Raw genomic sequence first — 23975 nt, 5'->3', positions numbered from 1 at the left:
TCTCCACTCTATCTCTCTCCAAGACTTATTGAGCACTATTAATGTTAGCTGCAAAAGCATGTGCCTGGTACCTCTGTAACTGACAGAAATTCAGATGGTTAATGCAATTTTACAATGGAAAGGGGCAGACTGACTAGTACTTTGTACATCTAAAAATATGTTTACGGGAAGTAAGTATGAGAAAAGTACATCGGTTGACCATCTCGGTGGATTGACCATATATTCCCACATTTATACAGACAGGGCTGTGCGTGCGTGATACGGCGGAATACAGATTTATTACCTTATGCTAATGTGCATACCTGTAGGGTTAATGAGAGGATACTTGCAGCTTAAAGCTGAAGCTGCTCGCCCACTGTTTTCTCATCTACAGCTGCAACTATCATCCTGAGTATCGCCACGTGCACCAGCACGAGGCTGGGTGCAAGTGATGCGTCTGACACAGACGTTTCTTCCCCGGGATAGGATGTAACTTTATCTACAGGCCCATGCCACTCCCACAAGACTAATCTCATGCTTGAGTTCCCATGGAAGCCATTCACTTGCCGCTCAGTTACATCAATTTCAAGCAAATCCAGATCCGACAAAGCTTTATCAAGTGATATGCAAAAATATGTAAATTCGCTTCTGCATGTACGTTATGTGCTAAAACTCGCTATTCGCGTCTGCAAAAATAAATGCAGCCACCTCAGAACCATCCCCGTAAAGAGCAATCACAAATGCAGAAAATAGTGTTACTAAAAGCTTTGGTTGTGACGGTCGTGCATTGTCCTGGTTTATTTACGGACACTTTGTGCATGATGACAAGTACATTAATATTGTGACTTTGCGTCAGTTACTGTGTGGTTAAAACATACAGTGCCATTTAAGATGCCAATGCTTTGCCTGGGTACTTGCACACTTAGGGGCCAAGTGGTCTATAGTTCTAAGCATTAGAGAGAGATAATGTGGACAGAGATAAAGAGGGTGATTCAATTCAGCGCGCTGTTTAGTCCGACATAGGCCCGTATCCAGTTTTGAGCGAAATGCTGGGATCGACGAAGGTTTTGCCGATAACGTCATTTCGCCAGGCGGAAAAGTATCGCCGTATTCAATTATGGAGGAAAGTGAATGCAATGTAATAGGCGAAAAAGTTTTTCCGGCGGAAAAAAGTGCAGAATTGGGGTTTTGGGGTGCAACATTACGGGAACCCCCATGCAGCCTTAAGACAGTCCCCCAAACTGCGTCAAAAAATTATAAAAAACACTAAAGAACACCCCAAAAAAGTACTTTCGTTTTGGGTGCGAAAAAAAAATAAAGTTGGGGACAAAGTTAAAAACTAGCGAAATAGACACCAGGGGGGTCCCGAAGTATGCCCCAGGTGTTTTTGTTATTACAGGTGCTTGCAGCAGGTGGATTTTTCACGATTTTTTAAACTTTACTTTAGCAACTTTTAAATATGCTACAACCCATTTTGAGGTACCCCAAATTTGCTGGGACTAGTTAATTTTACCCAAAAAACTGCTAAATGCTATTCTTCACCACTTATGCAAAGACGTTAATTAGAACCTATTGAGAACATTTAAGTACCCCAAATACCTTCAGCAGGCCTATTCAGGGTTATCCATAGTGTTCCCCTATGTTAGTGCATCTTTTGGGGGGTGTCAGGCTGATTACCCCATTTTGGAGAGAACTTTCCGCCTGTCCAAGTTTCGCCGGGTGCCGTTTTCGCATACTTACAAATTGAATATGGGGAATCACGGGGATGCACACGAAAAGTTTCCACGCCCAAAACACGCGATATAGGTGAAAAGTCCGGCAGGCAAAAAGTATCGCGGGTGCGAAACATATTAAATACGGGCCTAAGAGAGCAAGGAGAAATCTCACTAAAGTGCCGGCCGCGAGGCTGATTTCCAGCTTAGCACGGCGCTAACAGATGTCACTTTAGTCGGAGAATGACGGTTCTCACGACTAAAAACCCAGGTTAAATCGCGAGACCCGGCATTCTCCAACTTAACTACTTCCCGTCGGAGTAAACATCGCAGTGAATTGAATAGCTCCGGGAAATTCCTCCAGGCACTACTCAACTATCGCTGAATTGAATCGCCCCCAAAGTACCAACCAATCAGCTTCTGTCATTTTTCAAACATAGCCTGTAAAGTGACAGTTAGGAGCTATTAAGCTGGTAATTTACCTAATTAGTAGTATACCTAGACCCCTACATTACAGTTAGTCCGAAAAGCGCAGACATTTTAGAGGACAGTAAGGATTTATTTTTACCCCTGTATTGGATGAACTTCCTCTTGACCTACACAGTTAGAATTGATGACATCTGAACTTACTAACCAAGTACTTATGTAACAACAGCTGTATGAAAAATTAATAAACATCTATCTTCATTCTAGTTCTGCTTTCTGAAATCCTATTTATTAGCTTGAATAATATCTTCAGCTTCACGTGACATTTTATCATAATATAAAGTACATTGTAAAATACTATCCACATTTCGTAACAAGGAGGAAAATTAAAAGGCAAAGGCCAGGTTATTGCAATCTGCAAATTGACTCTGGAGGATTGCAGAGCTATTTTGCTTTGTAAGTAAAAATATTTCACATGTGACAGCTTTCTGATGTAAAATATTTTGATATTATAAAAATATAATTATACTTCCGCTGTAATATATCCATACTAAGCATCTTGTGTAATTCTTTTTTTTATAGATTTTCTTTTAAAGCTAAAAAGTATAGAAACTGGCTTCTATGAATTGCAATTTCCCCTAGAATCATAAAAGTGAAGTAACATAAATTGGATGGAACTTTGCTTTGTAAGATTCACATTTGCAGGGATATAACAATAGCTCTGTGAGAGGGGTTAGGTATGAGATCCCGGCGGTCGGGATCACGCTGGTTAGAATATCGACAGCGGCATCACGACCATGAGAATCCTGACACCCATAAATAAAAAAGGTAAGACTAACCTTTACCCCTATCCCTAACCCCCCCCCCTGGTGTCTAACGCTAACCTACCCCCTAGTGCCTAAACCTAACTTCCTCCTCCCCGCACCATAAACCTAACACACCCTCCCCGTTGCATAAACCTAACCCCCCCTCTGGTGCCTAAACTTAACCTCCCCCCTGGTGCCTAAACCTAACCTTCCCGCACCCTAAACCTAATCCTCCCCCTTAGTGCCTAACCCTAACTCTCCCCATAATGCCTAATCCTATCACCGCACCCTAACCCTCCCCCTAACGCCCGATACTTATCTTCGTGAAGCTGGTGGTCAGGATTCTGTTGCCGGGATCCCGACGCTGTTGGGGTATCGTCACCAGTATTTCGTCTGTTGGCATCCCGCATGCCGGGATACTGACTACATCCCATGTGAGAGAACTACATCCGCTCAGGGTCGTATCTATAATGGGTGCAAGGTGTGCGGGGCACACGGGCCCCTGGGTCCAGGGGGGCCCCTCACCGCACACCCTGCACCCATATTATACTTACCTCTCCGGAGTCCTACGTCGGCGCGGGATCCGGTGCTGTAAAAACAACTGGAAAATGGCTGCCGCGGCCAATTTCCCATTGTTTGCGCAAGCACAGTACAGGGAAAATGGCCACAGCGCCCATTTTCCCGGTGACCTGCAGATACTCTACAGACTTTGGGCGCACTCTATTGCCCAGTCTATAACTCCGGCGCTGGCCGGGCACAGCTCAGTGCACTGCTGGCCACCAGACAGAGAGGAGGGGGCCCGATAGACTGCACACGGGCCCCCTCCTCTCCAAAAATGCCCCTGCATCTGCTCCTATCTGGTAGACCTGCCAAGAACTCTATGTTTTAGCAGGTCAAGGCAGACTCTCTCCTGGCTCACCGCCTTCAGAATAAACCAAATATAGTTGTTTCACACAGAGATTGTGGGATCTGTAACTTTCTATTCCCAGGCCAGGCCTGACTATAATTCCTAAACAAAGATGTAACCCTGGAAGACCTTACTCAAACAATTAAGGAGGTCAGAGGAGCCTTTACGCTTGACCCCAATGGATTCGGGCTCGGTTCTAGTCAGAACCCCAAAATGCGATCCAAGCCAGGACTCTATTCAACTCGGAATCCCTAAGTTTGGGTGTGTTCATTTTCCAGTAAAACTGAACTGCACATCTTTCAGCAATAATAATGTGCAGTTTGCTAGATGCAGTTGAGGGATGATGTTAATTTTCAACCCTCTTTTAATTTATTACCAGTATGCTATATACTGTATGGGGTCTTTAATAAAAATTCCTGGGATATGCACAGTTAGTGTTGTTATGAATGTACTTCACACAAATGACAGCTTGAATGCAGTGACATGCAGTGAGGTCAAAAGCTGGGGAGGCACACATGTATAAAGAAACACAGTTTTTCTATCAAAACTTTGGAGCATGACAGGGAATGTGATAGGGGAGGGAGTATGTCAGGGGAGGCTCTGCCTCCCCTGCCTTCCCTGACTGCACTTCCCTGCTTAAATGCTGTATAATACACCAAGAGATGTGAAAAGACCCCTGTGTTTTGGTTCAAAATATTCATCGTGTTTTGCTTTTGGCAAAGCAACCCTCAAATGTTTTTGTTTTGGATACCTTTAAACTTGATAAAAAACAATTAAAATCATGTACTTTTGGCATGGTTTTGTTCCTACAGTATTATTAACATTAATAACATTAATTTCCAGTCAGTTTTGACCACCTCACATCTCACAACATTACTTTCACCAATATTGGCCATAGGCTGCAGTGAGATGGCTGGCTAAACTAAGCGACAGAGCAGAGGCACAAACACACGGCAGTTTACAAGAATATAGCACATCTAGGAAACATTGTGGCACTGCAGTGGAAGACAGGATGGCAGTTTAATAAACTGTACAACCCTGTAGAATGTTTTCATTAATCAAGAACTAATTCCCTAAAAGTAATAGCCTAGTAGAAAATATAATATATTACAAACACACTTCTCCAAGGAGCAAATCAAAAATCACAGGCCTCAGGCCAATAAAGATGATTCAAGCCATAGTAACAGGCTAGTAAAAGAAATTGATAATGAATTGATAATGATCAATTAAACTAAGCAACAAAGCAGTGGCACAAACACATGGCAGTTTAAAAGAATATAGCACATCTAGGAAACACAGTGACACTGCAGTGGCAGACATGATGACAGGTTAATGTAAACAATAAAACCCTATAGAATGTTTTTATTAATCAAGAACTAAGGGGGTCATTCAGACCCACTCGCGAGCGGCAGTCCGCTCGCAAGTGGGTCGATGGTCCCCACTGCGCATGCGCATGACGGAGGGAGCTCCGTCATGCGCATGCGAGAGACCCGACGAGCAAAGGACTTTCCTTCGCTCGGAGTGTCTCATCAAAGGGGGCGTGCTGTCGATGGAGACTGACCATCGCGACCATCATTTTGCATGCTCGTATATGCTGCGGGTGGTGGCCCACAGCTATACGAGCATCCAGGAGGACGCTCCATATTAATGGAGGTGGGCCCTGATTCAGAGCGAGCGCTCTGGTCAGAGCATCCGGCTCTGAATCAGGGCCTAAAAGCCTAAAAGTAAAAGCTTAATAGAAAATATAATATATCATCAACACTTCTCCAACCAGCAAATCAAAAATCACAGGCCTCAGGCTAATACCGGCGATTCAAGCCAGAGTAACAGCAGAGTAGAAGGCTAGCACAAGAAACTGACAATTAAAAATTAATTAAAAATTATCAATTAAACTAAGAAACAGAAAAACAATACAAACACATGGCAGTTTAAAAGAATGGGATACTGGCGGTCAAAATCCAGACACCGGCAGGGTTAGGATACCGACACCTGTTGGTATCCTAACCCTCCCCCTTTACCTACATAACCTTCCCTCCCTGGTACCTGAACCTAACCTCTTCCCCAGTACCCTAAACCTAACCCTCCCCCCTAGTGCCTAAGTTTTTATTAGTATATATATTTATCAGATACATATGAATGAAAATCCCAAAACTTCCTGAAAATCGCGGACATGAAGTGACTAAGGGCAGCATCCTAATAGCCGCGGCAAATTGCCGTGGCTAGTTACCACAGATGGGGCTCTCCAATTAGCCCCGATGCCGGCACTTATCGACAAATCCCCGATAAATAAGCATTATTACCCTGATCATGGCTTTTCACAGATCCTATATGTTTTCATGCGATAAAGGGTGATTTGCCACATTAAAAGAAAAAGGGGCACTAACCATTACAATAAAAGCCCATTTGTTTGTGCGGCAAATTCCGTGGGTAATAGGTTACCCTCCTACGTATTATATGGAATAAATAGAATACATTGGGATAAATTGACAGTGTTCTAGAAAATTGTTATGGAAACAGAATATTTTACATCTTCAGCGAGTGCGTTTTCCCACAAAGGTCTGTCTTGTACTATCTATGCTTTCTCTAAGCACTCCCTATAGGTTATAACCTATAATAAAGTATTGTGGGATGTGGATGCTCAGTGCTCCATCCTTTTTATTAGTTTTGGAGATAAACGCGCTCGTCGCAGACTGTGCTTGCATACAGCCGAACAGTGTGAAAACTATTTATAAATGGGATTGTGGTGAAAAGCTTTTCCTGACCTCATAAGCTACTCCCTTATGTACACGAGAGGCATAAAAATGGAGAAAATAAAATGTAAATATCGTACTGTAAATATGAAATGTCAGCTAGGAAGGCTTCTATCATGAGATTATAATATTATTTTGGATATATGGCACAGCAGAAAACTTTCATATTGCACTTGAGTTTAAAATGTGTTTTCTGTGTTTAAAACATGCAAATGTGTCCTCACTCTCCTGTCATGGTGGGGACATGATAGTTTTTTGGGGGGCAGAGCGGGGGCGTGACCGTATGATCATGTCATCATGGCTCAACCCTCTGCTACACAAAGCAGAGATTACCGGCGGGGCCACAATGGGGCGATTCAACATGAATTGTGTCATCAATCCCCCCCTCCCCCCTGCTTTGTGGGTGTGTGTGTGATTGTGTGTGTGGAGGGTCCGGGGGTATGCAGCCAGCCAGTAGACATACCCACATGTACCATAGTTCTGGGAATGCAGTGTAATGTAACATATGTCCAGAAAGGAAGTTTCTGGGTATACACCAGCCTTATAAAGCCCACATATAGCCACTCCCAATATATCACACATGGTCAGAAACCAACCCACCAACCAACCAACCAACCAACCAACCAAACAAACTCCCTAAACTACTCTACCTAGCAGCAGTTGACCAAAATTCTAGCCAATTACAAAAAACTAAGGACTCTTATATAACCTTATGCTTATTCAGCTTGCGTCTCATCAAAGCACATGATGGTGATCCTGCCTATATATACCACATTAATATTCTCTGTATATGATAGTAGACCCCAGGACTGAACGGTCAGTGTCCAAAACTCAATGGGGCGTGCATTAGGTCTGGTAAATTCCATATACATATCATTGTAAAACAAAATGTTCAATTATCTACTTTATTACCCCTGGGGTGACTTAAGGGTTGGTTCCTTTTTTTATTGTTTTACAACTGCATTATTAGTTTGCAATATACTGTACTTTAAATTGTATTTTCACACATGAAAACATTAGGTCTGATAACCCAACTGCTTATTTTGATTTGCAGGAGAGTTAATCTTGGTGTAGTTTTCAAATTCCCATGGAAGCTTACCAAGCAAACATGTTCATCCATGTTCTTGCTCTGCCAGGCAACAGACCACAACAATGTATGAATCGAGTGCTTTGTCTGAAACCTGACATTAGAGGAGAGGGTGGGGTTCTCAGGCAGTGGGGCCCACTGGGAATTTTCCCTGTACCTCTCTGGGCCAGTCTGACCATGCAATTATCGCTCAATAGTACAGTAGCTTAAAAAACGGACAAACCTCTTTTAACATTCAACACCTTGAATTTGAATTGTTTACTTGGAAACAAGACAATAAAACAACCTGATACTTACCAGCTCTCCAGGAATTTCACCTATAGTCACAAATTTCAGGTTAATTCACTGGACTCCAAATATAGTAAGACAGTCTCTCACATGCCGCCTACTTCCTGAGTGAAGTGTGAAGTCCTGGGGATGGATGACACAATTGAATTTCATCATTATAGTCCAAGTAGAAAAAGGGAGGGGGGTTCAACCCCCTATTGTTCCTCAGCACAGTGAATTATACTTGCAACAATATATGAAGACCTTATGGTAATAGAAATTCAGAGATATTAGTTGCATGCATTTGCAAATATATGGAAAGCTGCTAGGCCTCAGTGCACCCCCAAGAAAAACCATTCAGCCCAGGAGCCCCCCAGGGCATCACACGAAAAATGGAAAGAGAGTGACAGTGCAGTGTAAAGTATAGATGTGTGCAAGTAGTTAATAAGTGTTGAAAAAGGGGTTAAAATATATGTGAAAAAATTTCCATGAATAAAATACAAACATAAAAGGTGATGTGAAAAGTAACTATGGTCCTCATTCAGACCCAGTCGCAAGCGCTGAGCGCTCGCAACCGGGTCGATGTTCAGGCCCTGCACACACGCAGTGGCTGCACTGCGCATGCGCAAGCCCCGGAGCGAGAGAGAAACTCTCTCGCTCCGGAGCTCACTACAAAAGGGCCGGCTGTCGATGTTGATCAACAGCTGGCCCAGTTTTGTAGGCGGGGCGGGGGGGTGGCTACACAAACGGAGGCGTTCTTTAAGGAACGCCTGCCGTTTTGTGGGCGGCCACACCGACATCACCAATGATGTCAGTGAGGAGTTTCCTGCTCGATCAGAGCAGGAAACTCCCTGGCGCTTGCAGCTGCCGAGACCCAACCTTAGGGTCTCTTCGCAAGCCCCGATGGTCGCGATGGTCTTGACCATCGCGACCATCAACCTGGTCGGTCACTAAAGCTGTGGGTGGTAACCCACAGCCTAGCTAGCGACCAGGAGGCCGCACTTAAAAATAGAAGCGGCCGCCCTCATTCAGAACGAGCACTCGCTTCTTGCGACCACCTCTGAATGAGGGCCAATGTATATTAAGTGGTGATGCCCTGAGGAGGCCCAGCCAGAGCAGCCTCGGGGGCCCTACGCAGCTTCCCATGTATTTGCAAATGCATGCAACTAATAACTCTGAATTTTTGTTACCATATACAGCCATATTCAATTTGGAGAGAAAAGTCTGTGCTGGAGCTTTTCTGGGGATAAAGTATCGGGTGTGCGCCCGTTTTATCCCCGTATTCAATTAAAAAGTTACGAAAACAGGAGCCGGCGAAACAGGATCTGCAAAAAAAAAACGGGATTTATCTGGGATAAAATGTAGGACCCTCCTAAAGCTGTCCCGATATGGGGGATCACTATGGGTACCCCCGTTTTAACCTGCAAAAGTAAGTCAGGGTTTTAAATAGCTGCGGCAGGTGTTTTTTTCCCGACATTGAAGAAGTGATGCAGAAGAGCACTTAGGTTATTTTTTTAGTTTTTTTAATTGGACCCATCAAATTTGGGGTACATGAAAATGGGTACTAGCATATTTTGAAGTCCCTAAAGTGTTTTTTTTTTTTAAATTCTGCAAAAATGCACCTGCCGCTAATAACCTATTCTAGCAAACACCTGCCGCATATTTGCAGAAGAGCCCTGAACCTATTTCCCTATTTTTTTTAAAAAAAAATTATTTTCTTTTTTTCACCCCAAATTTTTTCATTATTTTTTTGGGGTGTCCCTATTTTTTTTAAAAAACATTTTTTGACACAGTTATTTTTTTAAATGACATTCCCAGGGTTGCAGGCAATTTTTTTTAAGCCTGCACCCCTAAACCCCAATTCTGCACTTTTTTTTGCCATGTAAAACATGGTGAAAAGTTATCCCCATTTTTTTCAAAGACTTTTCACACCTGCGAAAAGTCTTTGAAATTGAATACGGGGATAATTGAAATTGTCTAAATAGATGTCATCGGCGAATATTTATCGCCGATTCCAAACATTTCGCTCCAAATTGAATACCCCTGTAAGTCTTCATATATTGTTGCAAGTATAATTCAGTGTGCTGAGAAACATTAGGGGGTTAACCCCCCCTCCCTTTTTCTACTTGGAATGACCCCTCACTTTCATGCACCTGAAAAGTATTGCTAGATTGATTGAGCAGCTGCCATTTTTAATTTATCACTATAGTCCAACATTGCTATATTCTGTTTTAAGTCCTTTACCTTGTTACATTAACTATATATATATATATATATATATATATATATATGTATATATATAATCTTCTTGGACATCCCATAATAACAGCACAGAAGGAGGAATGGTTAGCATTACTGCCTCACAGCACTAAGGTCGTGGGTTCGATTCGGAGTTTGTATATTCTCCCTGTGCTTGCGTGGGTTTCCTCCCAGACTCCAAAATTATACTGTCAGGCTAATTGGCTCCCACAAAATGAACCCTAGTGTGTGAGTGTATGTAGATGTGGTAGGGAACATAGGCCCTGATTCAGAGCCGGACGCTCTGACAGAGCGCTCGCTCTGAATCAGGGCAGTCCCTCCTTCATTTTGGAGCGGCCTCCTGGCTGCTCGCATAGCTGTGGGTGACCACCCACAGCTATAGCGAGCGGCCAAAATGATGGTCGCGATGGTCAAGACCATTGCGACCATCGGGCTTGCGACGAGACCCTGCGGTAGGGTCTTGTTGCTGCAAGCCCAGGAGTACTTTTGGCTCTATCAGAGCCAAAAGCACTCCCACTGACATCACTAGTGATGTCAGTGTGGCCGGCCCCAGACGGTAGGCGTTCTCATGGGAACGCCTCCATCTGGGCAGCCATGCCCCCGGCACTCCCAGCAAAGGGGGCGTGCTGTCAATCACCATCGAAAGCACGCCCCCTTTGGTGCGAGACCCGTAATGACAGCTTGGCCGTCGTTATTTGGGTCTCACGCATGCGCACGACGGAGCCGCCTCCGTCGTGCGCATGCGCACTTGGGCACCTTCGACCCACTTGCGAGCGCACGGCGCTCACGAGCGGGTCTGAATTAGGCCCATAGATTGTAAGCTCCACTGGGGCTATTAAAGTGCTGCAGAATATGTGAGCGCTATATATATGACAGGTAATAAATAATCATAATTATAATAACAACAAGTCTTTAAGTCTTTATCACAAATTCAGGATAGTCTCGTATCTTGTCACACTCTTTGAGACATCTTCACTCCCTCCAATACAGTACTCTTCCTCCATCTTCATGGTGGCAAACAATAATTTTAAATTTCCATACTTGTGCGGCTGTGGTCCCCGATTCTGATGTGAGCGGTACTGCGCAGCCGCAGGGAATCGGCTATGCAATACCATTCAAATAATATGGAAATGCAGCAGGAGGTACCTGTAGGAAATAGACAACCCCTACATGCATCTGCGATCTGAATGCTGCGTCTCTAGAAGCTGCTTTGGATCACCATCGTGATCATTGGTCTTGATGGTCACCGCCCTTGGCCAGTCTGTGCAAGCTGTAGCCGGGTCCAGGAAGTCTGCCTCCACTGGCACAGAACGTGGGATCAGCATGCTTACAAGATGGGGGCAACATGTCCCCGTTCTGTAGACTGGTCCTGTTAATCATGCTGTGACTAAGGGGGGACTGTGAGTGATCACACAGGACTCATGCTGCCCATGCACAGAATGGGTCCTGCACATGCTTAGACCTAGAACCATCACATTTGCGTACAAATCTGAATCAGGCCCATTTACAGTTCATATGGTCTTTTTCAGTGTCAGGCAAGATAGCTCACATTTTCAACTGCTTCCAAACTTGCAAGTTCTCTGCAATGAAACAATGGTCTGGATGCAGGCAATCCATTTGATGTGAGCTTGCTGGAATGAAGCTTCAACTGTTTCATCGCTTGACAGTACATTCAATACTTGAACCCAGCATCCTGGCACCATTAGTGCTGTCTCTGTGGCATCTTGCACACCATGTTGTGCACTCAGTTCTTCTGTATCAGCATGTTTCATATCAGCAACAAGGGCCGTGCTGTCAATCACCATCGAAAGCACGCCCCCTTTGGTGCGAGACCCGTCGAAAACTGTGTTTTTTTTTGCCATAGGCGAAAAACAGTAGTTTTTGGCAAAAAAAGGCGATATTTTCACCAAAAAACTGGTGAAAACGCAATTGGCAAAAAAAAAAAACTGGAGAAAAGTTTTCTCCATTCCGGACCAGGCGGAAAAAAAATTGTAAATACCTATTTTGGGCTAAAAATGTGGGGATTTCTTTCACAACCCTTTGGACATCCCCCCTAATGATAACTTACCCCCAAAAAAATTCTGGTGAAAAATGACCGCGCAATTTTGGGTGAAAAATTAAATTAAAAACTTTGAAAATGATACAAAGCTATTTTTTTCCAGGAAATTACTGTTCCACGTAAATTGGGGGTACGTTAAAATGGGTACAAGTATATTTTGTGTCGTAAAAATGCAATTTTAAAAACCGTAAAAAACCGCCAGCTGCAACCGCATGTGATGTTTAAAACACTTCACATATCCATAGCGACCCCCGAAAAATCAGACCCAATACATTAAAACTATTTTCCAAGTTTTTTTTTTTTACCCAAAATTAGCACGGTCGTTTTTCACCAAAGTGCCCAACTTGCAAATTTTGGGGGGGATCAACTTATCATTCGGGGGTGTCCAAAGGGTTCTGATGGAAATCCCCACATTTTTAGCCAAAAATAGGGATTTTTTCGCCTTGTTTGGGATGGAGACAACTTTTCTCCAGTTTTTTTTCACTAATTGCATTTTCACCTTTTTTTGGCAAAAATATTGCATTTTTTTTGGCGAAAAATGGCTGTTTTAGCCTATGGCGAAAAAAACGTCAGTTTTCGCCGCTAATTGAATACGGCCCATAGCCTTGACAATTGTCCAGTTTGCAGTGTAGAGATTTACTGGGTCTATTGTCTTTGCAATTAGTGAACAGTTCCTGGTAACCCATTTTTCTCAGGAGTACCACCGTTCATTTCATATACTGTACCTATGCATTTTGTCAGAAACCTCATTTGCATGCAATTTTGACTGTGGTCTCTTTCAATTCTGCTTTTTACCTTTCTGCTCACATTTTGGAAATTCAACTTATACTTGATCTAAAAATGTCTGATCTTTCGATAAATGGGTTCACATCTTATTTTCTGAAAATAATCTTCTACTAGCCAACATTCACACACCTGTTCCTCAGTGTAAATACTTTTCATAATTTCTGTGTCTGTGAGAGTCTGATTGGGGAAGAGATTCCCTCACACTCTCTGTATTTGCTGGGCTGTGTCTGTGTAAAGGCCCCCATGCATCGGCAATTGATTGCAGCAATCGTGCAATTTGCAATCGATTGTGTATAAAATTTTTTCCCTTTTTTAATCGATTGTGGCATCTCTGCAATCTGCAATCGATTGAAAAAGGGAAAGATATTTATACACAATCGATTGCAAATTGCACGATTGCTGCAATCAATCTCTGATGTATGGGGGCATTTAAGCAGGCCCTCCTCCCTTTCACACCTGCAGTTTGTAAAATCTTGTGGGCATCAGGCCCTCCCCCTAGCATTGGTAAAACATTATTGTCCTGTGAGTATAATGCAGTTTTAACTCTGTTCTAATATACTTTTGTTTGTGAACAATCAGAGCAAACATATTAAGTAAGCGTTCCAACACCAGTATGCTTTTTCTGTTTGTTTTCAAAATTCTATATTTCTCCCTTAATTCTATATTTCTCCCTTTAATAGTAAGTCTTTGATCTGTTGCAATTCAAACATGATCTTATCCTTAACTTCATTCTCTCTGTATGAAGCCTAAATAAAAGCATCCATTGCATTCAAATAAAAGATTTCAGTTCCCACAATTGAGATTTAACTCAACAGCAATTTCATCTGGGTTAACCAGACTACCACTTTCATCCCCTTGATAAGTAAGATGCACAAATGGCCTCTTTGCACATATATCAGTTATTTCTGCGTCTCAACCAATTAATGGACTTATCATTTCAATCTGACCATCTACCCTATTAGACATATTTTTACACATTATCAATTTTGTTAAACAATGCAATTATTACCTTTGCATTATGTTGTGCTGTAAGTTATAAATCATGTACCAGTGATTACCAAAATAATTATCAACACTGCAACAAAATGAACACTTTCAGCACAATTGATGACATCCTGCTGTAAATATACTCTAAAACTCAGTATTATATTAAAATATAGAAATACAAATTATTGGTGTACAGTATATAAGTGATTTTAACAAGAATCAACTATAAGTTAATACTCAGCGTTTGAATGAGAAAATCTTTTAATATGTCCTTCATATCTGCAAATCATCTGAGGAGGACCCATCATTGAATGATGGTCAATAACATTGCAGAAGAACTAAGCACAGATACATGTCACATTACTCTGTGTCCAATAATACAGAGAAGAAGCCCTTAATATACTATAGTTTCTGCTTACAAGGGAATATGGCCCTCATTCAGACCCACTCGCAAGCGGGCGCACGTACGTTAGGCGTACGTACAAAAATATTTAAATTCAATGGCTCGCTCGTATTTTCGTTCGCATCTAAAATTCCTCCCTAAACTCTGACGACCCCTCCTCTAACTAACGAGCGTACGAAATAGCGAGCGTACATCCCCGAAATGGCTTGAAAGGAACGCACGCACAAGTATAAACAGGAAGTGGCCTTGTCAGATGTCGATTACCTGCTCCTTTATTCTGCCTACCTCCCTCAATCGTATCATGCCAATCAATGTATCAATTAGCTTAATTGTTTGTTTTTTTTCAACACAATGCAAGAAACTTTACTCTTGTCCGTGTTTGTGTTTACCCGCAGAATACGTACGGATGAAACATTCGCTTTTATTGTTCAAAAAACATGTGAACCACAATTAAACAATTGTTCTATTGCTGTGGATCCCCGCATATTTCCCTGGGTTCATTTCTTTATTTAAATTTGCTTACGCATGTCACTGCATCAAGCCTATCCTAACTCTCCAGAGATTTCTGGCCCTGTCGAACACATGACTCATACACTAACCAATAAAATTGCTCCTGTTAATTTCCAAAATACATTAGCCAATCAGAAAATTTTTATACACTTTATCAAAAATGATTTTTAAGAAAAACACCATTGCCATCATGAGAGCCTCCGCATTCACCAGGCGCGAGCTGCTGGTGCTTACGGAGGTCATGGATCGCCGGATCACCAGCCAACCTCAACCCATCACCAACCGGCAGAAGCGCTCCGCGTATGCGGAGGCACGGTCCCGCCTGCGGTCCTTCGGATCACGCCGCAACATCGGGCAGCTGGAGCGCAGGTGGTCCGACCTGCAACGGCGAACGCCCCGCTTGCTGGCATGCTTTCGCATGCAGATCCTGGAAAGTAAGTGTTATGTATTGTGGTTTTAATGTTTGTGTTTGTGGGGCAAACTGCGTGTGCATGTTTTCCTGTCTGTCCTATTTATTACTTGTACTCATATCTGCGTGTGCATGTTTTCCTGTCTGTCCTATTTATTATTTGTACTCATATCTGCGTGTGCATGTTTTCCTGTCTGTCCTATTTATTATTTGTACTCATATCTGCGTGTGCATGTTTTCCCTCTATTTCTGATTTGTTCATTCTACTCCTATTTGGCTTATTTTTTGGGTTGTTTTTTTTTTTTAGTTTTGGTCCCCGGATTTGTCCATAAACTAACCGCAATTTCTTTGACATATTTTAGGGGGACAGCCAAGACTCCGCCGTCACCGTCCGTCCAGACGGCGTTCCCGGCCACTATCCCCAACCCCCAGCCAACACTCCACCCCAAATCTTTCCCCTATTCCCCACTCCTCCCCATCCTTCCCAGACCCTCTCCCGGAAATGTCGGGCCTCCTTCCCCTCCGTCCCACTTCCCCCTCTCCTCCACCCACCCCTCTTCCAATTACCCCCTCCCCGGAGTCCATCATAACTCCTCCCCATTCTTTGGGGAATGACGGATCCTCCGAGGAGGATCATGGAGGCATTTCCGGAGCTCCCGTTTTGGCTCCCGGTATGTTTTTATTTTGTTTTTTTTTAAAGCACAAACTGTTTGTATGTAATCATGTGTTGTGCCTTTCTTCGTGTTTTTGTGGCTTGACTTTTGGTGATTTTGAAGGTTTGCCTTTACCTCTTCCTGGTGATTTCAACATACACATATCACACCTGTGGGAATTTGTACATAGGCCTTGTATTTTTGCCAGCCCACCCTTTTTTTTATTTTTTTTAGGTTTAGGAGTGATTTCGTTGTGTTTTTGTTTTTTTAATGTGGATTCCCTATTGTTGTATTAACCCACACACTTTTCTCACCCACAGAGGAACAGAGGCGTCGGCAAGAGGTGGCGGATTGTGTTGGCCAGATGCGCCAACATGTAATTGGCATTCTGGTGGCCCTCGACCGGCTGTCTGGCCTCCTTCGCCAGTAGTTTTTTTATTTTTGTTAACGTTTCAAAATAAATTTATTCAGACAAATATACGTTCTGGCTCATTTTTTAAATCCAAAACCAATATAGTTTAGCATGACATAAGTAGACTGTTCCTGCAAGGATTTCCCTTTTTTAAAAGTTAGATTGTGTTTTGTCTTTGTATGTCAAACAGACACAAGAAACACATAACAGTAACAATGTCATTTCCCTTTTTGGGTGTAGTGTCAATTACATATTTCTACATTTTACAGGTTCCTAGTTGGTGCGCAAGCTGCTTAGGCCAATCTTACAAATCCCAAGGTTGGGCCAGGCTTCCTTTTGGTGTGGGTTGGGAAGCTGAAAACATATTTCAGTTTAGCTCAACTGGCGTCAGTACTGGATTACCCCTTAGTCAAATGTAACTTGTGTTAACCTGGTTACACTTGCTGTTAACGTCCCAAAAAAGGAAGACCATTTCACTCTCCAAACATTTATTCACAACATAACAGAGAAAACAAAGTGGTCACTCCCAAAAAAAGAACACAGTGATAAATTCAAATACAACACATACCAAGAAATAATTAAATAAAAACAAAAAATCAAGAACTGGTTGACGAAGGACCATGCCAACATGATTCCACAAACATGGCGTTGCGATATGGGTTCCAGAATATATGCCCAAAAGGACCAGATCCAGGTTTGGTAAGGGTAGCAGGAAGTAGTGAGCGTTGGAGTGCCAAAGATTATGTGAACAAACAGAAGATGGTGAGAAAAAAAACACAAAATTAGATGTTCGCAAACAAACACAAACACATTAGGTATAAACACTGTAGTTTTGTTACAACTTACCTAAAAAATCTGGCCACCACATCATCGCGTATGGCCCCCCACATACTGACCTCCGACCAACCTCGGGGGGGCCATCCTCAGGTAAGGCATCCTCTGGCTGCATTGGGACACCACTCCTTATGGCAATGTTGTGAAATATCCCACACAGGACCACAATTTTAGACACCATATCCGGCACATACATGAGCTCGCCACCAGAGCGGTGGAGGCATCTGAATCGGCCTTTTAAAAGGCCGATACAGCGCTCCACCACTTGCCTGGTGGCTGTAAGTGCGGAATTATACGCACTTTGTGGCCCTGGTGTGGGAGCCAAATAAGGAGTGAGCAGCCAGGACATGCAAGGGTATCCACTGTCTCCTGTGAAAAAAAATAGACAACATCAGGAACACTGTGTATCAAGCTTAACATTGTTATGTACTAAAGGTCTCCACTTACCCAGAAGCCACGCATCACCAGCTTGTAGGTTGGTTAATTTCTGCCATATCCCTGATTGCCGGATGACAAAGGAGTCATGAGCACTTCCTGGTAATTTAGCATTCAGGGACAGGATCTGGAGGGAGGCATCACATACCACCATTACATTCAGGGAGTGATAGTGTTTACGGTTTCTAAATATTGCCTCCAGCCGTGCTGGAGGCTGAAGTGGTATGTGAGTACCATCCACAACCCCTATGATGTGTGGGAAGCCAGCTATTTGGTAAAAATTGGCCTTGGCCATACTAAGGGCACCCATATCCAAAGGCATTTTAATAAAATGATGGAGGTGCTTGAAAAGTGCCTCCATCACTGCCCTCAGGATCCGGGAAAAGGAGGATTGGGAGATGCCCGCCACTATTCCCACCGTTGTTTGAAACGATCCTGAGGCACAGAAATGTAACACCGCCATAAATTGCGTCAGTGGTGGTATTGCTGTTGGACTGTCAATTTGCCGCTCAAGATCACTTTCTATTAATGAGAGAGTGTCTATGATGATTTTGGGAGGTAGACGGTAGCGTCTTAAAACCTCATCATCGGGCATTCCAAAAAGGGTGACACGTGTTCGAAATATCTGGGGCCTTGCATGCCTACGATGCCTACGCCTGGGACGAGTTTGAGGTTGGTCGTCTTCCGGGAGCAGGGCCAGAACAATTCGCCCCAGATCTACCTGAAATTCAAAGTTTACAATGTAAGGCTTTTGAGCCACCCCAAAAGTAACATAAAACAAATTAGCTTTATGATACCATCCATAGCTGCTTACATGCCGGGGTATTGTCATGATACGTATAAACTGTAAAAAAGCCAAAAATGAGACATCAAAAATTTAGAGGGTGATTTTATGTTTGTCAAATTGGTGCAAGCCAACACATAAAATAGGCGAAACACACATTTGGCCATCGATGAAAACGACATTGCACACCGTACGTCAAATAGGGGTCAAATGGACCCCAAAAATGGAAAAGGGAAAAGCAAAACTGGTTTACATGATGAATAAGCCTCGAAAAATGCGTTAATTATTTCGCAAATGCAAGTCACTACACCAACAGTCAAAAATGCGTTAATTAGTTCGCAAATGCAAGTCACTACACCAACAGTCAAAAATGCGTTAATTATTTCGCAAATGCAAGTCACTACACCAACAGTCAAAAATGCGTTAATTAGTTCGCAAATGCAAGTCACTACACCAACAGTCAAAAATGCGTTAATTATTTCGCAAATGCAAGTCACTACACCAACAGTCAAAAATGCGTTAATTAGTTCGCAAATGCAAGAAAAATAATGGACTTACCAAAATCGAATATATAAGATTTCCCTCAAAAAGGTCTTTGGGTCCGAAAGCCAAAACAAACTAAAATAGATGAAATTAGTGTTAAAAAAAAAATATCAAACAAAAAACCAGAAGTAGACACCAATTGGCCACAAATTAGACTGCACAAAACTTACCAAATCAGGAAACGATGGCAAAAAAAAACCCCAAAAAATGCGAACGGAAAACCAAAACAACTGTAGCAAACCAAAAAAAATACAAACACCGCCAAATCCTCCAACCGCAAACAACCAAATCCAACCAACTTAACCCCCAACAATCCAACAACGCAACCTCGACTCCACACACACCAAGCCATAAATAGTTTTTATTTTCCCGCACAAATTAAGGATGAATCATAGGGACGCACAATCAATGATGCGGCCGCAAACTAAGGACGCATGTATAAATACGTCACGAAATCACATTTAATTTCTGGTTGATTTCATTCTGGAAGCAGAGACATGGCTTCAGACCAGGGAAACAATGGCCAAAATTCCGACGGTAAGGCCTTCATGCATTTTGTCTCAATGATTCTTTTAAAACATAATATTGTGCAAGTTGTGAAGTGGCTAAATCTGCATATTTACCCAAATAGGTGAGGAGGATGACATGGAAGAGACTGCTGGCCCCAGTCAACCCGCCAAAGCTGCCAAAAAAAAAAGGCAGCCACATTTCACAAGCAAGGAGATGGAGGTTTTGATCCAGAAGTGCGTTGACATCCTGCCCCAGGCAGCCAGGAATATGAGCCAAAGCCAGAAGTGGAGAATGTGGGAGGAGGTCGCCGTTGCTGTCAATAGGGTGGGTGATTATGTGCGTCTAGCCCGGGATGTCAAACGGCGGTAAGTAAACACTTTCCCATCCTATAAACAAACCCCATTGTAAAAAAAAGGATAATGGTTCCAATTTCATTCCACAGATGGGCAGACTTCAAATATCGTCTCAAGCAAAAACTTGCCGACAGGGCTAGGCATGCAAGGGGGACAGGTGGGGGTCCCACCCCTGTGTCATTGGAGTTGACAGACTTAGAAGAGCTGGCACAGGGGTGTGCGCAGGCTGTGGAGGTGTTTGGCGTGTCCAACATGGATACGGACATGCCAGACTTTGCGGCTCCTCATGTTGGCCAAGGTAAGTCTTGTGATGTCACCAACTCTGAAATGCTATTGTGCCAATATGTAGATTCTAATGTGAGTCTTTTCGCATTTTTCCTAACAGAGACAGAGGCGGATGAGTCTGCTCCAGAGGGGAGCCTTGGCCGCAGAATTTCTGCTGGCTCTGCAGGGGAGGAACCAGTACATCCGGCTGAGGACCCTGCAGAAGCCAGTCCATGGCGTGCCCCCTCGCAGGCAGTGGGCCTCCTCACAGAACTCAATTTTAAATCGGATTTCCATACGGAGATTCTGCAGAGGATGGACGCCAGTCTGATACGGGTGGCTGAGGCCCTGGAGCAAAATGCTGCGGCCAACGTGACCATTGCTCAGGCCCTGGCGGAAAATACCAGGGCCAACATCCGCATCGCCGATGCCCTGGAGCAGCTCGTTCGCCAGCACATGGTGGAGCCGACCTCCCTTCCTGCCGGAACATCCGGATCCTCCACCTCTGGCACAACATCAGCCAATCCTCCAAATGTGCCTAGCCCTGTGCCTAGTCCAGAGGCCACAACATCTGCCTCTGGACAGGCCAGCCCGATGGCATCCCGGACCCGGTCTGGCGCCCACCCTCACCCAGCCAAACGGGCGAGAAAACGGTGACAGCAATGGCGACTTTTCCCACACTCCTTCTGTGCTTGGCTCATATTCCTTTCTGGTCAAAACTTCCCTCTCCTTTCTTGTGAAATGTTTTTGGTATTTACGTTTATGTTACCAGTTATGGCTTTTTTTTTTTTTTTTCCAAATATCTTTGCCACAAAAAAAAGGCAACAAAATATTAGGCCAATTTGTTTGTGTTTAAACAATAAATTTAAAACAAAAAACTGACAGTGTATTGTGACATTATTGTACAAATGGGTTACATTTAATCCTGGCCCTAAAGGCAAAAACTGACCCTCTTAAAAAAAAAAAAAGGCCTCTTTAAGGAACGTTTAAAAAATCACATAGCGATGCAAATTCCACAGTAAACCAAAAAAAAGGGGAGCTAATTAAAACATGATGACATTATTGTTACAATAGGCCATAACCAACAAATTGTGGCCAAAATAAAACACCAAAAATGTACGCTAATTGATTGTGTAATCATGACATTAGCAGCTCTGATTTCCACCTGCGTACGCTTTTGTGCTATCCCAATAAACTGCTTTCCAAACACATACCAAGCCGGTTTTCAATCCAACACTAATTACTTTAATGACCAGCCGCGATTAATCGCAGCACCATCGTTGAGTCCCGGGACGGAGGAGAAGGCCATCGCCAATGTGGTCGAGTAATCCTGACCCTAAGCTGTGCGAGCATTTTGAAGGGAAAGCGGATGTTCCAGTGACGTATGAGACGGTCCGAACACATTTGACGTTCGCATCTGCTAATGTATGTACGCCCCAAAAACGCCTCACCACGCCTGCGTTTTTCATCTCCACCCCCGTCAACACCCAAAAACGCCCTGTTCTGTCAATCACATTTGACATGTCACTTCCTGTACGCTATTTTAGGAACGAGAGAAAAAAAGCTCGCAATCTGCCGTACGCACATGCGCAGTGTAACACCGACGCATGCGCGGTTAGTCAACATCGGAACGCAACGAGCGTACTGTTGTTAACGTGCGGCTCTGAATGAGGGCCTTTGTTTCCATGGTGATGGGGAGCTCATTGGTGATGCATCAGGTGATGACGTCAATGATTATTTGATGGCCAGGCGGGTGCTCCATCCCGTTTCCAGTCTCAGATGCTGCACTGAGGGAATTCAAGGTATTTAAGGTAAGACACAATTTATTTACTCTTTAAGCCTGATGAAAGTGCCACAATAAATGGCACTGAAACGTTGCCAAGCCACAAGCCGCCTTAGAGTCTGGTTGAATATAAGTCGCTAGGAGTGCTGCACCTTCTTCCATGTACTATTGAATCCCTTGTGCGGGCACCCAACGCAGGTGAACATCTACAGGGAGAGACAGACCTCCTGTTCTGTATATATATATATAAACAGACTGCGGTCCGGAACTCCCTTTGTCAATAGTACATAGCCGGGAGCCTTCACAAAATTGGCTAATAAAACAGGCATAGGTGCGGCAAACAATTCACCTCCATGGGGCATCTTATGAGTCAATGTTTCAATACTTTAATACATTGTCCTGATGTCCTGATGTCCTGATGAAAATGTATTAAAGCATTGAAACGATGACTCATAAGATGCCCCATGGAGTTGAATTTTTTGCCTGGAGTGCCGCACCTATGCCTGTTTTATATATAAGGGCCTGATTCAGAGCCGGACGCAATTAGCGCTCGCTTGTCCAGAAAATAGGGGTGGCTATTCAAATGAACCATTCGCTGTTTGCGGTCTGTGCACGCCTCTAGGTCTGAATGAGCGAACAAAACTTGCGGTCGTTTTTTGGAAAACTACGCCCCCTGGCCGCTCGCATCCTACGTCATGTCCGCTATTTATTAGATTAATCGAGTACATCGCCCAGGTTATGAACTGCTCGCTATTCTTGTGGTTGGTTTTTGCTACCACAATCTTGCGAGCAGTTCTGGCTATAAAATAACCCAGTGACGTGGTCAATGACGCTGCTGTTTTAATTATGCACACCTATAAAACGCCCGTTTTGACCTTTAAGCACGCCTGCGTTCGGATCTCCACTCCCCGTTTTCAAGCACCTTCCTCCGTTACCACCCACATACGCCTCCTCCTGTCACTCAAATTATCAGGCATTCGCTATTTTGCGAGCACATGAATTTCGACCGCACTGACTGGTTCGCGCATGTGTATAACGATCTGTACGCATGCGCAGTTGGGCAAACATCGCTCAGTGCGAAGGAGCGGCCGCTTACGAGCGGCTCTGAATCAGGCCCTATATTTGTATGTGTAGTTGAGAAGCATTGATTCGACTAATTGTACTTGAATTCTCCTTTTAGGTTTATTTTAGAGTGTGATCCTAGAGCATGTTTGATTGTATTATATTCTTTTGATGTTTATTTTGAAAGGGAGAAGTTATGATCTCTCACCCCTCTATCACTCTCCTCCTCATATGTCAGAGACTGAACTACAGATATTAAGAGCAACCAAAGATATCTCTATATTATGTGGCATGTCCTTAGGAATGTTGTCCTCAGGTACTCTTTGAGACGTAGAAACTGACTAAAAACCATCCAGTTGTATATACATTGTCCAGCCAGTCAGATCTATGTATGTCTTAAGAACAGGGCCGACTCTAGGGGTGTTCGAGCAGTGCGGTCGCACAGGGGCGCCACACGTAGAGGGCGGCACCCCTCCCCAGCACCCCATTTCAGCGGAAGTGGCCCACGGGTGGTCAAATCGGGAGGCTGAGGACACCCACCGCCGCAGCTGTGCGGCGGTGCCGGACCCCCAGAGAGTGAATGGATGCCGCGTGCATGCGCGCGGCAAGCATTCACTGACGGGAGAGGGCTGGGGGAAGCCCAGCCAGTGACGGAGTACTGACGTTATTTGGAGGCGTGACATGCGGGCATGCCTCCAAACAACGTCACACAGGGGGCGTGACCTATGGTAATTAGGCCACACCCCCAAATTAAGCCGCGCGCGAGGTTAGGGCGCTCTCAAGAGCCAGCACAGGGTGCTCAGAACCCTGGAGCTGGCCCTGCTTAAGAACCGCCTCACGTGCCATATATATCAACAATTTGGCTATTTGTTTTTACATTTGTGTACACTATGTGCATGGGTTGTGGTATAAAGCATAAAATCGTCATGGCCTGAATGTCGACATACAAGATTTTGACATGTTCATAAAGTCAAATCGAGGTCTAACCCTAACTC

Source organism: Taudactylus pleione, unplaced genomic scaffold (genome assembly GCF_031769625.1).
Source record: "Taudactylus pleione unplaced genomic scaffold, aTauple2 ptg000887l, whole genome shotgun sequence".
NCBI classification, from domain to species: Eukaryota; Metazoa; Chordata; class Amphibia; order Anura; family Myobatrachidae; genus Taudactylus; species Taudactylus pleione.
This window is presented reverse-complemented; position numbering follows the sequence as displayed.